The sequence below is a fragment of the Colias philodice genome, chromosome 6 (assembly GCF_061535455.1).
Source record: "Colias philodice isolate Cphi_HAF_F1 chromosome 6, ilColPhil1 Martin Lab GWU primary, whole genome shotgun sequence".
In the NCBI taxonomy this organism is placed as follows: Eukaryota; Metazoa; Arthropoda; class Insecta; order Lepidoptera; family Pieridae; genus Colias; species Colias philodice.
The window spans coordinates 3299854-3315954 of NC_143091.1; positions in this window are offsets into that span (position 1 = coordinate 3299854).

Genomic DNA, 16101 nt, shown 5'->3' on the forward strand with positions numbered 1-16101 from the left:
TTATCATCCGAATAGTATATAGACATACACAATTATATTATTACTAAAACAAGATCAATTATTACAACATTAAATCTCTTTTAAACACCGTAGCACTTACAGTAATTCCTAAAGTCCTCTCGTATAGAAATATGGGTCGGACGTGGGCCTAATGACATAAAAACCCTCCCCTGTTTGTATACGATTAATTAACGGGGTAAATTACAATTAGCGAGCGCTACCGGGACGTTATACGTGTTTTATGGATCCTGGTTCATGGACCTCTTAGGGTATTTTAAGTTAGATGTATTTTAGTATGTCGAAATAACTTGTAGAGTAATAAGGCACATATTATTGAAGATTGATATAAATGTGGAAAACTGTTAAAAAATACTTATCCATAATTTTAGGATTATATTCACGTTTAATACTTTAATTACAGCTAGACTTTTAATGAATCAAAGGGTTGAGTAGAACCAACTACCTGGTAAATACCAACTTTTACAGCACTTATCCTCTTCAATATTTGTCCATCGAATGTCCATTAAATGACTTTGCACATTTCATCATATCGATGCCCTTCAAGCATAATCAAGAAATGGGGAAAATGTGTATCGTAGTAATGAAGTTTTAGTTATGTGTGCCATTCAGGGGAAAGTAATTACTGATCGGTTTCTTTGTGGGGAGATAGAGCATGCGGTAATCCACCATTTAATGGGATATTGTGGGGAAAATGCATTGTTAGGTTTTATTCGAGCTGGCCGTGGTTTGGAGTTGATTATAAAATAACTATATGAAGCGGTAGCTATCTGGTTACTAGTTTGCTAGACTATGTGGTTACTGCAGGTTATTTGACAAAAGCTAAATAGATAAGATATTAACATCGATCGTCATTTTGTCGATGTAAAATTACTATTCCTTAGATATAAGTAGGTAACTGTATTCTGCATAGAATGGTTAGTGCTTTCTATGCTTATTAATAAATAGGGCATGTATAGTGTATACCATCCCTATCTTTTTTGCACTAAATACCATATTTAAAGCAATACGTATTTCGTTAAAACATAAACCATATCTTATTCCTGATTTTCCAACCGACGTACACACAACACAAGAAATGTTAAATAGAAATAAAATTTATCTGAAATACGGATCTCCCGGTCCAAACCCCGGGGGATTGATCCAACGACGCCGAATAAAACAAATGTTTTGGAATTAAACCTCCTTCCTAATACCCCTTGAGCTCAGTAAAACCACGTAAAACCGAGGACAATTGGAGTTTTAATCTATCTCCACATGATTCTTAATATAACTGTTCGGGTTGATTTCGATTTAAACAGCTTTCAATATATTTTATGCAGGATTTAATATGACTACTTACTCTGATTCGATATAATATAAATAAATCCACCTAAGTGACATTGGTAAACTATAAGTATGTTTATTAACTTAACTAGCTAACGATTTATTTAGGAAATGTTATGTAAAATTGTTAAAACCCACGAAAAGGCCGTACAATTTAAAGTTTTCGTATCAAGGCTTCTTAATAATATTCAAGTTTTAAAGAGAAATACGTAAGAACAATTCTATATTCACATCAGCGATAAATTTAACAAGTTCCTACTTCGAAATAGACATGAAAATTTCTGCCAAAATTTATTGTTACATAATAAACTCAAAGTGAATTGGAATACGAAAGAATTTATACAGTGGAAGTTTCTAGCGATGAGTTATGAAGTCCGAAGAAAAACAATAAGGACAGAGGAAAATGGAATCACGTGAACCTCACTCATATCGGACTAATGCTTTTACTTTTTGTTATTTTCAGCGAAATATTTTCACGTTCTGTTTGCTCAAAGTATTTGATAAAATTGTGTTTCTTGTCCATTTATATATTTGAGGCACGCCACTTAATTTGCGAAGCTATGAAGCATTTTAAATTATGATTTAGAATTATTATAGTATTAAATAATAAAAAAAAAACGCAATCATTACATTAGATTTACTAGGTATGTAAAGTAGTTTTTTTTTGTAATCAATTCATATGTAAATAAGTACCTTTTACCTAAGTTCAATTATATTTATAACTAGATTTCTGCCCGCGGCTTCGCCCGCGTTTTCAAAGGAAAACCCGCATAGTTCCCGTTCCCGTGGGATTTCCGGGATAAAACCTATCCTATGTGTTAATCCAAGTTACCCTCTATATGTGTGCTAAATTTCATTGTAATCGGTTCAGTAGTTTTTACGTGAAAGAGTAACAAACATCCATACATCCATACATCCATACAAACTTTCGCCTTTATAATAGTATTAAGATTAAGATTAAGATTAAGAATTTTCAGCTACATAATCATCTCCCAATTTGCGGTACAAGCAGAAACTACAACTGTTCAATTCCCTAAATACCACAGCACGAGATAATAAAGCCAGTAATCACAGTTAGATAAAGCTCGAGCGATAGCACTAGTATGCGAAAATATCATTATTACTTCAGCCTCCAGGATGTGGCCGATTTGTAATGATACGAAGCTATGATTGATCGCAGTTCGCAGGTATATCAGGTGCGGCGCGTAATCAATCACACCCACTTGAATCAATTTATACGGACACAATTTGCTTCCATTTTTCCAGATTTACCTACGCAGGTGCTGATGCATTTTCAATTAAGGAAGATATCATCTTTTGGAATTATTTTTGTAAACGTAAAATAAGTGGAGGTTCGATTTGAATATTCTTAGCACATTCTTAGATATTGAAGACAGAAGGTACGCATTATCTTATATAAAAGTATGTAGATAGAACATAAGTAAAGCAACATTTAAAAATAACACAAACATTATTTGCATCTAAATGCCATTCATGTCTAAACAAAATTCTTAATGAAGAAAAAAGCATAGATTTGTTAGTAGTTGTAGTAGTTGAATTGGTAACGTTAGGCCTTAAGCAATTCCAATCTCAGGTGAAATCATTTGGGTTGATAAAATTCCAGAGGTTTATCTATAATTTATTCACGATTTGGCATAGAATATAATTTGATTTCGGTTCTCTTTTACCGTGACGACTTTGAATACAGGTCAATCTCCGTTATATTGTATTATGTTGAAGCAACTAAGTAAAGTAAAGGACAATAACTAAGCTTAAAATCTGTGTTGATAAAAGCCTCTCCATAATAATGCTAAAATATGCAATTCAAGGGTTGAAGGGAAAATGATCGGTCGCAAATATGAATTTCTGATTAATTTCTAATAAAAGCACCCTCAGCATTGGAATTGCATAATAATAAAAAAAGGATAAAATTTCTTTGTGCTTTTCCAATAATATTTTTTTTTACATGTTGCCTATAATCAGACAAGAATATCTGTTCTAAGTGGAAAACAAAATAGGTAGATTTAGGTAACCCATAATTTTTCTGCTCTATGACGGTAGATAATTTAACCAAATTTCCTATTCCTTTATACAAAATCCCAACCTAAGCATGCATCTAGTACAAAAAGAGGCGATCCATTTTCCCACCGTGTTTATTCCACTTAAGGAGTGACACTTCATTTTCATTCATCCGATCCTTTCTGAGGAAACCCTTTACACAATAAGGGCGGCCCATTTTGTTAATATTTTGCTTGGTTATATGTTTACAATGTTGTAAAGGAAACCTGAAAAATGTTGTATTAAAACATAAAATTTAGGATTTAATTTTGTATTGTTGATGTAGAGATTTGTATTGTATTTTTTACTAACATTAGAAAGAATGTATTTCCAATCGAGTTCATCTATAGAAACAGCAAGATTGAACCGAGTCTGTTTCCATTCAAAAATTTCCAATCTTTTAAAAATATGAAAAGTAACAAATGTGCAACGTAAGTATTCTCGCTGCATCGAGTAATGAAATGCTGAAAATAGTCAAAAGAAACTCTCCTTTAGTGGATAGGTATAAGACAAAGAACTCCAATATCTATAGGAAGTTTTTTGCTCTTAACTTTTGTAATACTGCAAAGTGGAACAGACGCTTCGCGCCTTCATTTTGTTTTGGCCGCTCAGCTCCTCGTTAGCCTAAATGCTTCTTTGTAATCACTTCTATTGGACCATCAATCGCAATAAATTCGATTTGCGAGATATTGATTTCGTGCACTTTGAAAACTAAATTCTGTTTAAAATTGAGGTTGGGTGGTTATTTAAGTTCGTCGTTTAATTATTTTAAATGAACATTTTCGGTTTAAATTGGATTTAAGAATAGTCATGATAGAGGTAGAGAGGGGACAAAATATTTCATAGAAATGTATGTTATATCTGCGTTTCAATTGTCTATTAGAAGTGATAACAGCTTAGAGTATGTATTTATTACATACTCTAAGGATAAGAGGCATAAAAATAAAAATTATTTCTAACGGAACTGTAGCATCTGTAGAGCCTCGGAAACATTAGAATTAGGTCAGCTGACATCAAACTACAAAGCACCAATACAACATAAAAACCCATACAAGCTTTTTGTCAATTACGCTAGAAGTATTATATTATCACATTTATGTTTTCACCACAGATCACAGAAACTAAAGGGTTTTCACGTAACATTTCCCAGATATTTACCGTAAGCTTAATTAATGATACAAGGAAGAGTCCTAAAACCAATGCCTAAAACACTTATTATGGACCGCAAAATATAAGCTCGTAATATAAGCAGAGTATATTAATTAATCAGGAGCTGACTGCGGCATTGTTTTCGTCGTTAATCATACTCAATTAGATTTTTTAAGGTAAACAGTTTTGGGGTAGATACGGATTACGAGGGGTCGATATACACTTAGCGGTGCCTTACCGAAACATAATTTTCCTATAGATGCATGTTATGTGGGTTGAGTTTTCGATAGATTTAAAGATTAAGATGTAAGTAGGTATAGAATAATAATTCTACATAAGCTGGTATCAACATTCAACATGTAGAAAACAGATTGTTATGTAATGTAGTTTGATTGTGAAATGAGATAAATGTTTATACATATTTAATTTATTTATACTTACATTCAATGACAAAATATATTATTTTATATAATTTATTATACTTACTGTTTTAATTTCTGTTCGTACGTCGAAATGTACGTAGTCCCAGTAATCTGAAAGCGTAGGTTTAAAATTAAGCGAAAATTCAACACGAGGGGCTCTTATCGGCGATGAGAATTAAATGTAATTTGCGGTCTCGACTCCGCCCTTTGCTTAGAAATTGTTACGAATAATGTTATTATAATTTGCCGAGTTTTAATTGTTGCGGGAATTGTTGATCGGGGAAAGTGAAAAGTGTGTACGCAGGGAAGTTATAAAGCAAATATTCAGTCACTGAATGTTTGACCGAATTTCAGTGGTTTAATTTCATAGAATTTGTTAATGTTAGTTCTTTGTTTTGTTTAAGGGCGTGGAATGTAGGATTTGATCCAATTTTAAAAGTGTTTGCTGATAATTCATCTTTTGTCTTACTTTGCTTCCTCAATCCCTTATTGAAGTAAAATAGGTAGGGTTTCATATATAGTATTTAGGTAGTATTTATGAGTAGTATTACGGAGTAAAACATTTTTTAATAATTATCGTTCTATCGCTGTCGTAGCTTTAAAACCGCCTTTAACTTTTTTCTTTTACTAGTTTAATTAAAATGTTTTGATGTTTATAATATTACTCACGGTTACGTATAACTGAATCCAAAACAATAAGCTGATAAGTGATAAGTATGTAATAATTGTAAAGATCTAATATTAACCAGATACGAAAGGCAGGGCTGGCAAGTTTAGCGGTTTATTTCGTCTGTAGGCCGCTCGATACTGGATACGTGATAGGAATATTATGAGATATAATATTGCCTTTGTTTTTGCTGCCCTATATTCTTATTGAATGAAAATTGTAATTCAATTTATGGTTTTTTCGCTCACATTACAGTAACTAATAAATATAGTCGCTCTTAAGTAATAGAATAAAATTTTCGATGCTGGCAAAGCAAATCGCAATAAATTACAGTGCATGCTTATACATTAAATTGATAATTATTTTTTGCTTTTATGAACTACTAGCTTCCGCCCGAGGCTTCGCCCGCGTGGTGTTTTGATAAAAGGTAGCCTATGTTCTTTCTCAGGGTCTAAAGATTGTCTGTGCCAAATTTCATCAAAATCGGTTGAGAGGTTCGGCGGGAAAGCGTAACAGACAGACAGAGTTACTTTCGCATTTATAATATTAGTAGGGATAAACTTTTATTATTTTTCTTTAATTGTACGTATAAAGAGCATTTGAATATGATATGAATAGGCGAAATAATAGCTTACAGCCTACGCTATGTCAAAAACAAATTGTCCCATTCCATCAAGATATTCTAAAGAATCTTAGACGCGGTTCAGTTTAGATTTATAAAAGACTTAGTGCAGGACAAATGAGGTCTTTAATCCAACAATAAGATCACGGGAGAACTATTCTGGAGCTTGACTATTAATTAAAAATTGTTTAAAAATTACATCAATGTTTATTTTAAAAATACTTACATGTTAAAAAGCCGTCACGTTTTGAATTGAATAGTTAATGATTTTTTTGATAAAACCACAAATTGGACTGGTAATTTGGGTTTTAATACGCTGTACTTGGCTGTATAGTGTATATATTTGGTGCAGATTTTCAATATGTACCTAAATTAATATTTTCTTTTTCATATATTCAGCTTCAACATGAAATGAATTTTGCATTTAAATATCACATTATACCTACACAATATACATATATACGTATAAATAAACTGCTTATCTGCAAACATTTTGCACCCATGCAAGCTCATTACAGTTACTAACTATAAATGCAAGTTAATGCAATAATAATTATAGAATAGATTGTTCCCAACAACTTTAAATGTTAATATCCTTATCTAAACAAGCGTGTGTGACCATTACAATTCAGAATAAGTCGTTGTCTCCTATCTGGATAACACCAGGCGGTGATTACACTAATTGCCTCTTTTCTAAGCCACTGAGGAGGTTAACTCACTTGAGTTTTTGACATCTATTTATTACATAGTGAGTTTTATGTTTGTGGCCGGTTAAATAATTACCGCATCCATAATCCTTTACAACGCCCGTATTTGTTAATGTGGTGGTGGAATTAATTTAAATATAAAACTCATTTAAGAGAAGATCGTGTGAGCTTTATGTTTTGTTTAATAAAAGAAGATGAACTTTATGGACGCTTATTTTCAAGTTGTATTTGGAAAGAAATTGCTACGTTAAAATAAATAAAGATAAACTTTTTGGACGCGTCATATTCAAGTTGAGTTTGGAGAGAAATGGGAATTGCTATAATATTAAAATTAATAAAATAGATCAAACTAGGTACTTTGATATAAAATTAAAAAAAAAATTGCTATAGAAGTATTCAGTTGCTAAACGAGATAATATCATCCAAGTCTTCAGCTCATAAATTTCAGAAATAGTTTGTCTTTCCGTTTGCCTAATTATAACAAGTGCTTGATGCTTGATTCATTTTCCTGATTTTGAACTCTTCACTACGCATAATAAATCTTTGCGTAAAACTTGGTTCTGACTGTGGTCTAGCTAAGAGGTTATAAATTTTCTAATCCATTTACTAGTTTTATTTAACGTAGAAGAAAATGCAGGTGCAGACCGTAATTATGGAATATCTTATTAATATTAACACAATTCCGTCTAACTACATTAACTATCGGTAAGGGTATGTCTACAGCATTTGCGTCGGATCTTAATTAATATATGCAGCGATCGACTTCTCATCTATATTCAAATTGAAGAGCGATCGAACGCAATTTGATTTAATATACAATACTGCATTCTGTAAGTTTGCTTTAATTGTAATTAGTACAGAGTAGGCAATGGAATTCGAATATGTGGGCAGGTAAGAGGACTACAAAGAAAATACGACAGTACGTAATAGACAATGATGAAATAAAAAAAAAATTGAATAATCGATAAATCGAATAAAATATTAGTTTCACACAATCGTAACTATTATGAAAGTTTCAGATGATCACTTTTTATATGATAAACGTATTCTTTATAATTTATATCATTCTCAATTTACAAAATACCTTAATGAATAATATGTGCTACGAAAAAGTGTAACTTGCTACAAGTATAGAAAGTCTTGTTGTATGTTATACAATATGTACATATTTATTTTAAACCATTTCTAACATGAGTGATAACTGATAACGTGTCAACAATTAACAATTAGCTAATACGCTCTTACCTACATAATAAGCCCTTTTAATTAAAATCACAATTATTATAATCGACGAAACTACATTCGCGGATTATGTCTCTTCTACAATAACATTAAATACCTCAACCAAATAACAAAAGCAACATCTGTATCAAAGTTAGCAGATAACGTAATACCAAACAATCAGACGTGTCGACTGTAAAAAATTATATTTAATACAAGCTTGTCCACCCACACCTGGCGCGATTTACGTGCAGTGAGCAAAATAATAAACACACATATTGCGATAACAACTCGTATTGTTCTGGCGATTTGGTCACCGTAAATCTAGTGAGGTGTAACGAACCCCTATTGTGAGGTCTCTTGTGTGCCCACGGCTTTATACGGAACGGTTTAGCTTTAGAATGACGTTTGACGGAAGGGTTACAATAGTAAATTGCTATTTCGTGTTTGAAAAAAGAATTTTGTATATTTGTATGCTCATTTATTTACCTATGATTTTTCCAGTTTTGAAGTATATATTGCGAAAAAACTCGCATTGTTCTGTTGCGATATGGTCACCATAAATCTAGTGAGGTGTGACGAACCCCTATTGTGAGATGTTGCTTGTGTGCCCACAGCTTTATACGGAACGGTTTAAAATGCCTTTTTGAAGTAGATGGCGGAAGGGTTAGGCCATCCTCCCATTGCGATACGCACAGGCGATGCAAGTCTCGGAGATCTTATCTCACATACATTTGTATGTAGGCTACGCTACGCACTACGCTACCGGTACAATGTATGTGAGATATTCCGCGGCGACTAGTCTCCGAGACTTGCATCGCCTGTGCGTATCGCAATGGGAGAATGGCCTTAATGTTGTGAGAGGAAAATTAAGATCCAACGTAATTTCCAATCTTTTCGATACTATAAAACTAATAAGATATGAAAGGTATTATTAAGCAATAGAGCAGTGAAAACGTGCTAAACTTCGCGTGCGCGTCTCAGTAAAGGATAAGAGAAACGCGTATCCCTTTATTGATATCGTCGTTCGTCCCACGTCCATACGGCGGCTATATTTCACGCACCAATGTTATTACAACTTGCCAACTCTTGTTTCGTTTTATTGGTAAATAGCTTTGCTAATAAATTATATAATCTGTGAACTGTTTTGTCGCTCTAGTGTGAAGTTATCTCACATAAATTGCGTGAGAAAGCATTGATTGTATCATTGAGCAAGTTTATAATTAAGTGATAGATATGAAAACTTTCTTGCCCTACTAATACTATAATAATAATAAGATACTTTTGCCAATATTTTATAAACAAAAACCACACTTATTAAAATTTTCGCAATGTTACCAAAATAAAAACAACCGAATGGCTCTTAAAATAACATTTCGTTTTTATGCAACCGTAAAAAGCTTTTATACAAAACTCAAAACGTACAACAAAATTTATTTACCGCTTAAATACAATTTATACCGCGTGCAATTTTATTTCTCCGGTTAAATCAAGTCGGCCTACATAATAGTTAAACTTAATTACTCTTTGGGATGTTCGAAAATTGAATTCTCAAGCCCACGCTGCGTAAACCTAAAATTTATTTAAGCAGACAAGAGATTCATAATTCGCTTTTAACTCGATAAAGTCGCTAACTCGATTTGCCGTAAATAATGTGGCAGCTTTGTCCGTTGTAGCACCCATTGGATTGCAATTTGTAATAATTTTAATGTACAAGTAATGCGTGGGGAGGGGGCTTACTCTATATTGTATGGCCTTTGTTGGTAATTTGAAACGAATTTATTGGCACTCGGCAGGAGATTTGAAATCCAAATGTCGCTTGTAAATGTGTCACAGTGTTGAACCGGTGCAAATGTAATAATAACTGTTCACTGTTGTTGCATTTCTCTTATCGACTTCTCGATAACGTCAGTGGTTCTATGTTTAGGCATACCAGGGAAGTGGACTGTGAATGCTATTATTATTTCAACAATGCATTAAAATAAATGTGCCACTGCTTTCGTTAATTTTTTAGTTATTAAATAATTTATTCCAATATTTTTGCTTAGAACAGTATTATATTACATGTGGCTACAACATAGCTGCGTTGGTGTTTGATGAATATTTTTGTGATCAATTGGTCGTTTTGAAGTTAAACCAGAAGCAAGTGATTGACACAGACAGATACTTTAATGATTTTTGGAATTCTAACATTCAGTGCTATTTTTAACAATTTATTGTATGTAGAATGTAGATAATTTATAACTATAAATGCCCACCCTTTTTCCATGTATGTTACTGTTAAATACATCAAAATAATAAATTCTCATAATAATAGCTAAACTTTTAATTGTATTCGAATTGCTTTGAGATTCGTGTCGAATTCGATTGGTCGTTAATCCCCTAAGCTAGGCTTTGTTGCCATATGGCGTCTTAAAGCGTACCGACGAATTCATTCGTCAAAGATTAGTACACAATACCAGTTAGTTTTGTGATGACGTATTTGATTTCACAGGGGACATTGAATAGAGACGGTATAAATGGTGTGAAATCGTAAAAAAATAAACGTTTATATTAATAGTGCTGAGCTTTAGCCGTCGTTAAATAACATAACACCTTGTGTGCTGTGAAATCGGAAACTGATTTTGAATGTCATCTGCTTCTATTGAGGGTTTGTGTAGAAATGAAAAGTGATTTTAGGTAAAGTAAAAATAAAACTATTGTCTTGTCATTCGTAATATTAATGTAGAACAATACACATAGGTAGATATAATGTAAAATATTTAATTGATGTAGTGTAGTGTGTAAACAATAAATTTTACCTGTTCTTTTCTTATTATACTTACTTCAACCTACATTATAAATTTGTCTTCCATCAATAATCCAAACCCCAAGAGAAGAACAAAAGAATTCCACAAAAATATCCTACTGAAAAACGTAGAGTCAAACATACGTTACCTTTCCATTATTTCTGAAATTTCTACATTTAAAAGTAAATCCTTAACATTATTTTCAGTAACCCACACATCTATAAAGTTCAGATTCAAATTAATTTTCCGAAGGGAAACCTATCTTTCACTTCCAGACCCCCTTTCCTAATTTGAAATTTATCTGAGCCAGGATGGGAGACCCTTGAACCTTATAAATTATATTAAGGTCTAATCTATCTAGGGATGATAGCAAAACGAGTGGTTTTACATGAAAATATATCTAAAGTTATTTAGGAGATTATCTTTTGGCATGATGAGGTAAAATCAGTATTATAAAAAATTACTCAAAGGCAAGGTACAAATAGGTATGTACCTATAACTACATTTACGCCTTTTTCTCGTAGATACTGCTTTTGGTTATGCTCGCGTGGTTCCTGTAAAGAAAATATATTAGTTAGCTCAATTTATAAATATTAATGAGTTGTTCGGATATATATATTCCCATAGATAATATTATATAATTAACAGCTTGCAGCTAAATAAATATAAACTTTATCCAATTGTTTTACAGCCAATTTAACATATACCCAAGCTTATAATAAAATCTACGATCAAAATATTTTCGTTTATGCTGAAATGGAGATTCGATTCATCGGAGAACATTTGAATACCATTCAGCGAGCAAATAAATGGAAAAAAGCTGTGTATTCAATAAAACTAGAAAGCTCTCGTTTGCTTCAAATTAGAGGAGTGAATATGAGTGACGGCGCACTATGTCTTGTATATTGCTGGTGATATGTCAGCAATTTTCCTGCGAAGCCCATAACCGCCTATAAATGGTACACTCCATTTTGCACACTTTGGTAGACCCTTACACTGTATCTCCAGATTTCCTTCAGGCCCTATGTTTTGTGGCTGCAAGACATATAAATCGTTGTCATAATCAGCTTATAGATTTTTATAACACAACAAGTTGCAATGGCTTAATTGTAAGAGTAGCTATTATAAAGATGATAGTTTTTTTAGAAATGTATAAAACTGAAAACGAGTTGTGACGTATTATTTATAATGAATAACAAAAATGACTACGAGAAAACACAATATGAGCCATTTTACCAGCTTGAAAAACGTGTATGCTCTTAAATTCATAAATAAACCATCGCGCACCATCAACCAGCTTGTTACGTATTTCAATTATTTGGCTTTCAGTATTATTAAAATAGATTAAGCTTATTAAGCTTTGCGTCTTTAAATGCCACGTAATTATAAAAATTATATCAAGCTTTTATGAGTTCCAAGTGGAACAAACTAATAATAGGATATAAGTGTGATCCGCGGGTTCGGGTGCGGCAATTTCGAACATTATCCATCCATCTCATCGGACCCTTGCGATCTGCTTAGCATACGTATTACATTACTCTATGTCGCACCCGTGTCGCTCCTATCTATATGATACCATTACTGAATGAGCAGTTTTTGGGTATTGGACTTAAAAAAGAACCTATAAACTGTTTTAATACATGCGATAGTAATATTTCATAGTGTAGAACCATTGTAGAACAAATGTGTTGATTGACGACGAACCATTTTAATCGTAATTAGGGACTAATAAATTAATAATAAGTTTTAAAATAACTGTTAAAATAGAGAATAACTGTTGAAAATAGAATCGTAGCGGTTTATGGGTCTCCTTGGTATAGGTATGAGGTTTGGGGAATTGTCGTTCCCGAATAAATGCTTCGTTTTTACATTTAAAAATGGATCAGAAGTTTTTGTTTAAAATATCAACTCTGAACTCATAATCCTTATAACTTTCTCCTAATAAATAACACAAGTAGGATAATCCAAAAATTAGCGCTACAGAAAAAAGGCGTCGTAGATATATTTTCCTCATTCATTCCACAATTCGTATAAACTCGGTCCATTACTTTTTATGATTTAGTGGACATTCGTGAGCCGCGACACGATATTTCTTGGCTTTAAATAGAGCAGAGATAAAATATTATGACTTTAATGTTGGATTAAAACTAAAAAAAGTTCTGTCCGAAATTGCTTTATATATTTTTAAAAGCTAATGTGCGTTTTTGTGTCAAATGAATCAAATTAGACTGTTTTTATGCGATATCTATGTTTATGTTCATTTGCACGACCTACTTACTTGTCTTGTAGTAGATGAGTCAAAATTCGAAATAGTCAATGTTCATTTCAAATATTTTGAAAGCTTATAGTACCTATTAAAAAGTCCGCAATTGCAAATAAAGAAAGGTTTTTTTTAAAGATACACATTTTTTAAAGACAAAAATTCACGATAACAGTATTATTAAATAAAATAGACAGTTACTGCCTATGAATTTTATATTTATTTTAAACTTATTGCCATAAAACGTCCCAGAATACCTACATCAGTCTTCCTTCCCCTAATTTCATTATTTATTGCTTGTGAAGCGACAAAAATGTCCGGGGCAAAGACGGCGGTAAATTATCCGTGGGATTTCTTTAATTGTAAAAAATAATATTTTTCGCCAGTGCCTCTTTAACGACTGAAAATTCATTTGTGAAGGGAATTTTTAATGAATTTAATGAAGAGAAACGCTAGTCAATTTTTCTTTATTAATAAGTGATGACGCGTAATTATTTATGTTCTTTTGTTTTTATAATAGGGCGCCTTTATTTTCATTTTTTATAGACATAGATCTGAGTTATTAGAATAAGTACCTAAAGAGTCTGACTGGGTTCTAACGCAGTAGGAGATTATTAGTACTGTAGTGTGTGTGTACGTGTGTGTGTAGGTACTGTTTATCTCTAAGTTTAAAAGCTAATGAGCTTTGAAGTTTAGATGTCTCTAGAAGGAAATCTCTTGTGAAAAAGTTTCTAAACAGAGGGCGATTCTGCAAGGGCGGTAGTTTAGCAACAGCTTATTTTCATATATAAGAAATAATTTTACATAGTGAATGGATATAAAAAAAAAAAGTTTTCAGTTTACTGATCTAAATTTCTTGCGTTTCATCTATCCATCTTCGTTCCTTTTATATTATCTTAATTTTCATGTTTGTCACGTCCCATCCTTTCTATAATACCGTCTCGACGTTATTAATTTATCATCTCTAAAGAACATTTTGTAATGTAACTAATAACTATATTTTGATGGAATAAGCTGGTTTTGCAGTTTTTAACACGCTTAGGTATATTAGCTTCTCCTCTATGTTTGTATGTAACCGACTCCTTTAGACTCGATTTTGACCCTTTTAACGGACAGATTTAATTCAAACTTTGTACACTTATCAAGGATTGGTAAAAATTCAGTAATTGATTTATTTAATCGATAGTTACCTGTTGTTAATAAACAATTAACTAACAGAACCGACCGAGCTCCACTTACATTTAGGCAAATTTATTAAAATGCAATAGACAATAATTATAATCATGTTTCTCTGTCCGACTGTCCTTATAAACAACTAGGCTTGATTAAATACACCAAATAATTTTCGTAAATTACGTTTGAAGTAAAATAATAAATATTTATAGCGTATAATATTTCAGAGTTAAATACGTAGTCCTATGTTTTAATTTTTAATACTGAAACAGATGTAAAAATGTTTCCGACCCACACCCCTTTTAAAACATGGGATCCCACTTTAATTTACATTACATATTAACACAATGAATAAACATGAAGTTTTTAAAAGTAATTTAAACATTGAATGTTATTTGATCTCAGATATTAATGTTTATAAAATACATGTCATGGATTTAGTTTGATCGCATGTTTTAATTAAAGATCGCTACTATATAATGATTACTGTTATCTTCTTATTTCTTACTCGAAAAACTGTTAAAATATTTTTTTATAGGTATCCTTTTCTTTCCACTTCAAAAGCAGAAATAATAGTTTCCATTTCGCATTATTTAATCTTATTTTCTGTGTTTGCAGTAATCTGGGACAAGACCCGCCTCAGGACAACCTAGTGTCTGCATAAAGCCTGCACGTTAAATGAAAAAGAATAAAAATAAAAGAACTAACGTTTCATTATATATTTGTATGGAAAACGCAAAGTATGTCATGTTTTTATTTTTCAAAATAATGCGTTGCTCATGGAAAACAAGAGTAATAAAATACGTGAAACAAATGTGACCTCATTATATTTGAAACGTTCTGGAGTATGCTATTCAAGAAAAAGCTTTGTCAAGGAAGAAAGACTGGTTGTCTTTAGCGTATATTTTAATATTAAACATTCAGGTAAAATACATAGAATAATAATATATATAATATATGTATAGGTACCTAAACTATTCTGGAGACAAGGCCTCTGTTGAATTTAAGTGAATGTTTACTTTATGTAACTTTATTTATAAAAAAATTATTATTAAAAATGCTAATTTTTTAAGAAAATTGCACTGAATTCAAGTAGAAACTAAAAATTATACTGGTCTCTACGGTTATTTACAAATTACAGTAGATACAACAAAATAAGGATATTTATGTCCATTCATAAAGTATATTTTCTAAACTCCCATTGTATGATTTTCGTCTTTCAAGGTCTGCAGTCGATCATCAAGAGGTATGTGGTAGGTCTGTCTAAAGATGTTTTTCATGTCATTTGTGGTTGAGCCGGGCGACGAGGGATGCGGGTTCAAATGAGCAAATTAGTGGCTTAGTTCTGTCGCCTGAGGTTATGACAGGTGAAAGATATGGTTATTTTTTATCTGTGTTTCTGTTTTGTTATAGCACAGATGTTATTCATATGTCAGTAGGATTGAAAACATTATGATGATTTCCGGTATTTTGTGTGCTGAATTTTTTATTCGTACATATTATATAGGTAGAATTTATAATTTATTTAATACTTTAGGACATTAGCAGTTGGTAAATTATTAAATATAATAGCAGAAATTTACAAGCCAATAAATTCCAAACATTCGCTACAAAGAAAACTCAGAGTAAATGAAGTATCGACGCAAGAAAGTGGCTGTACATATAGTTTATCGATGTAAATAGCCCATA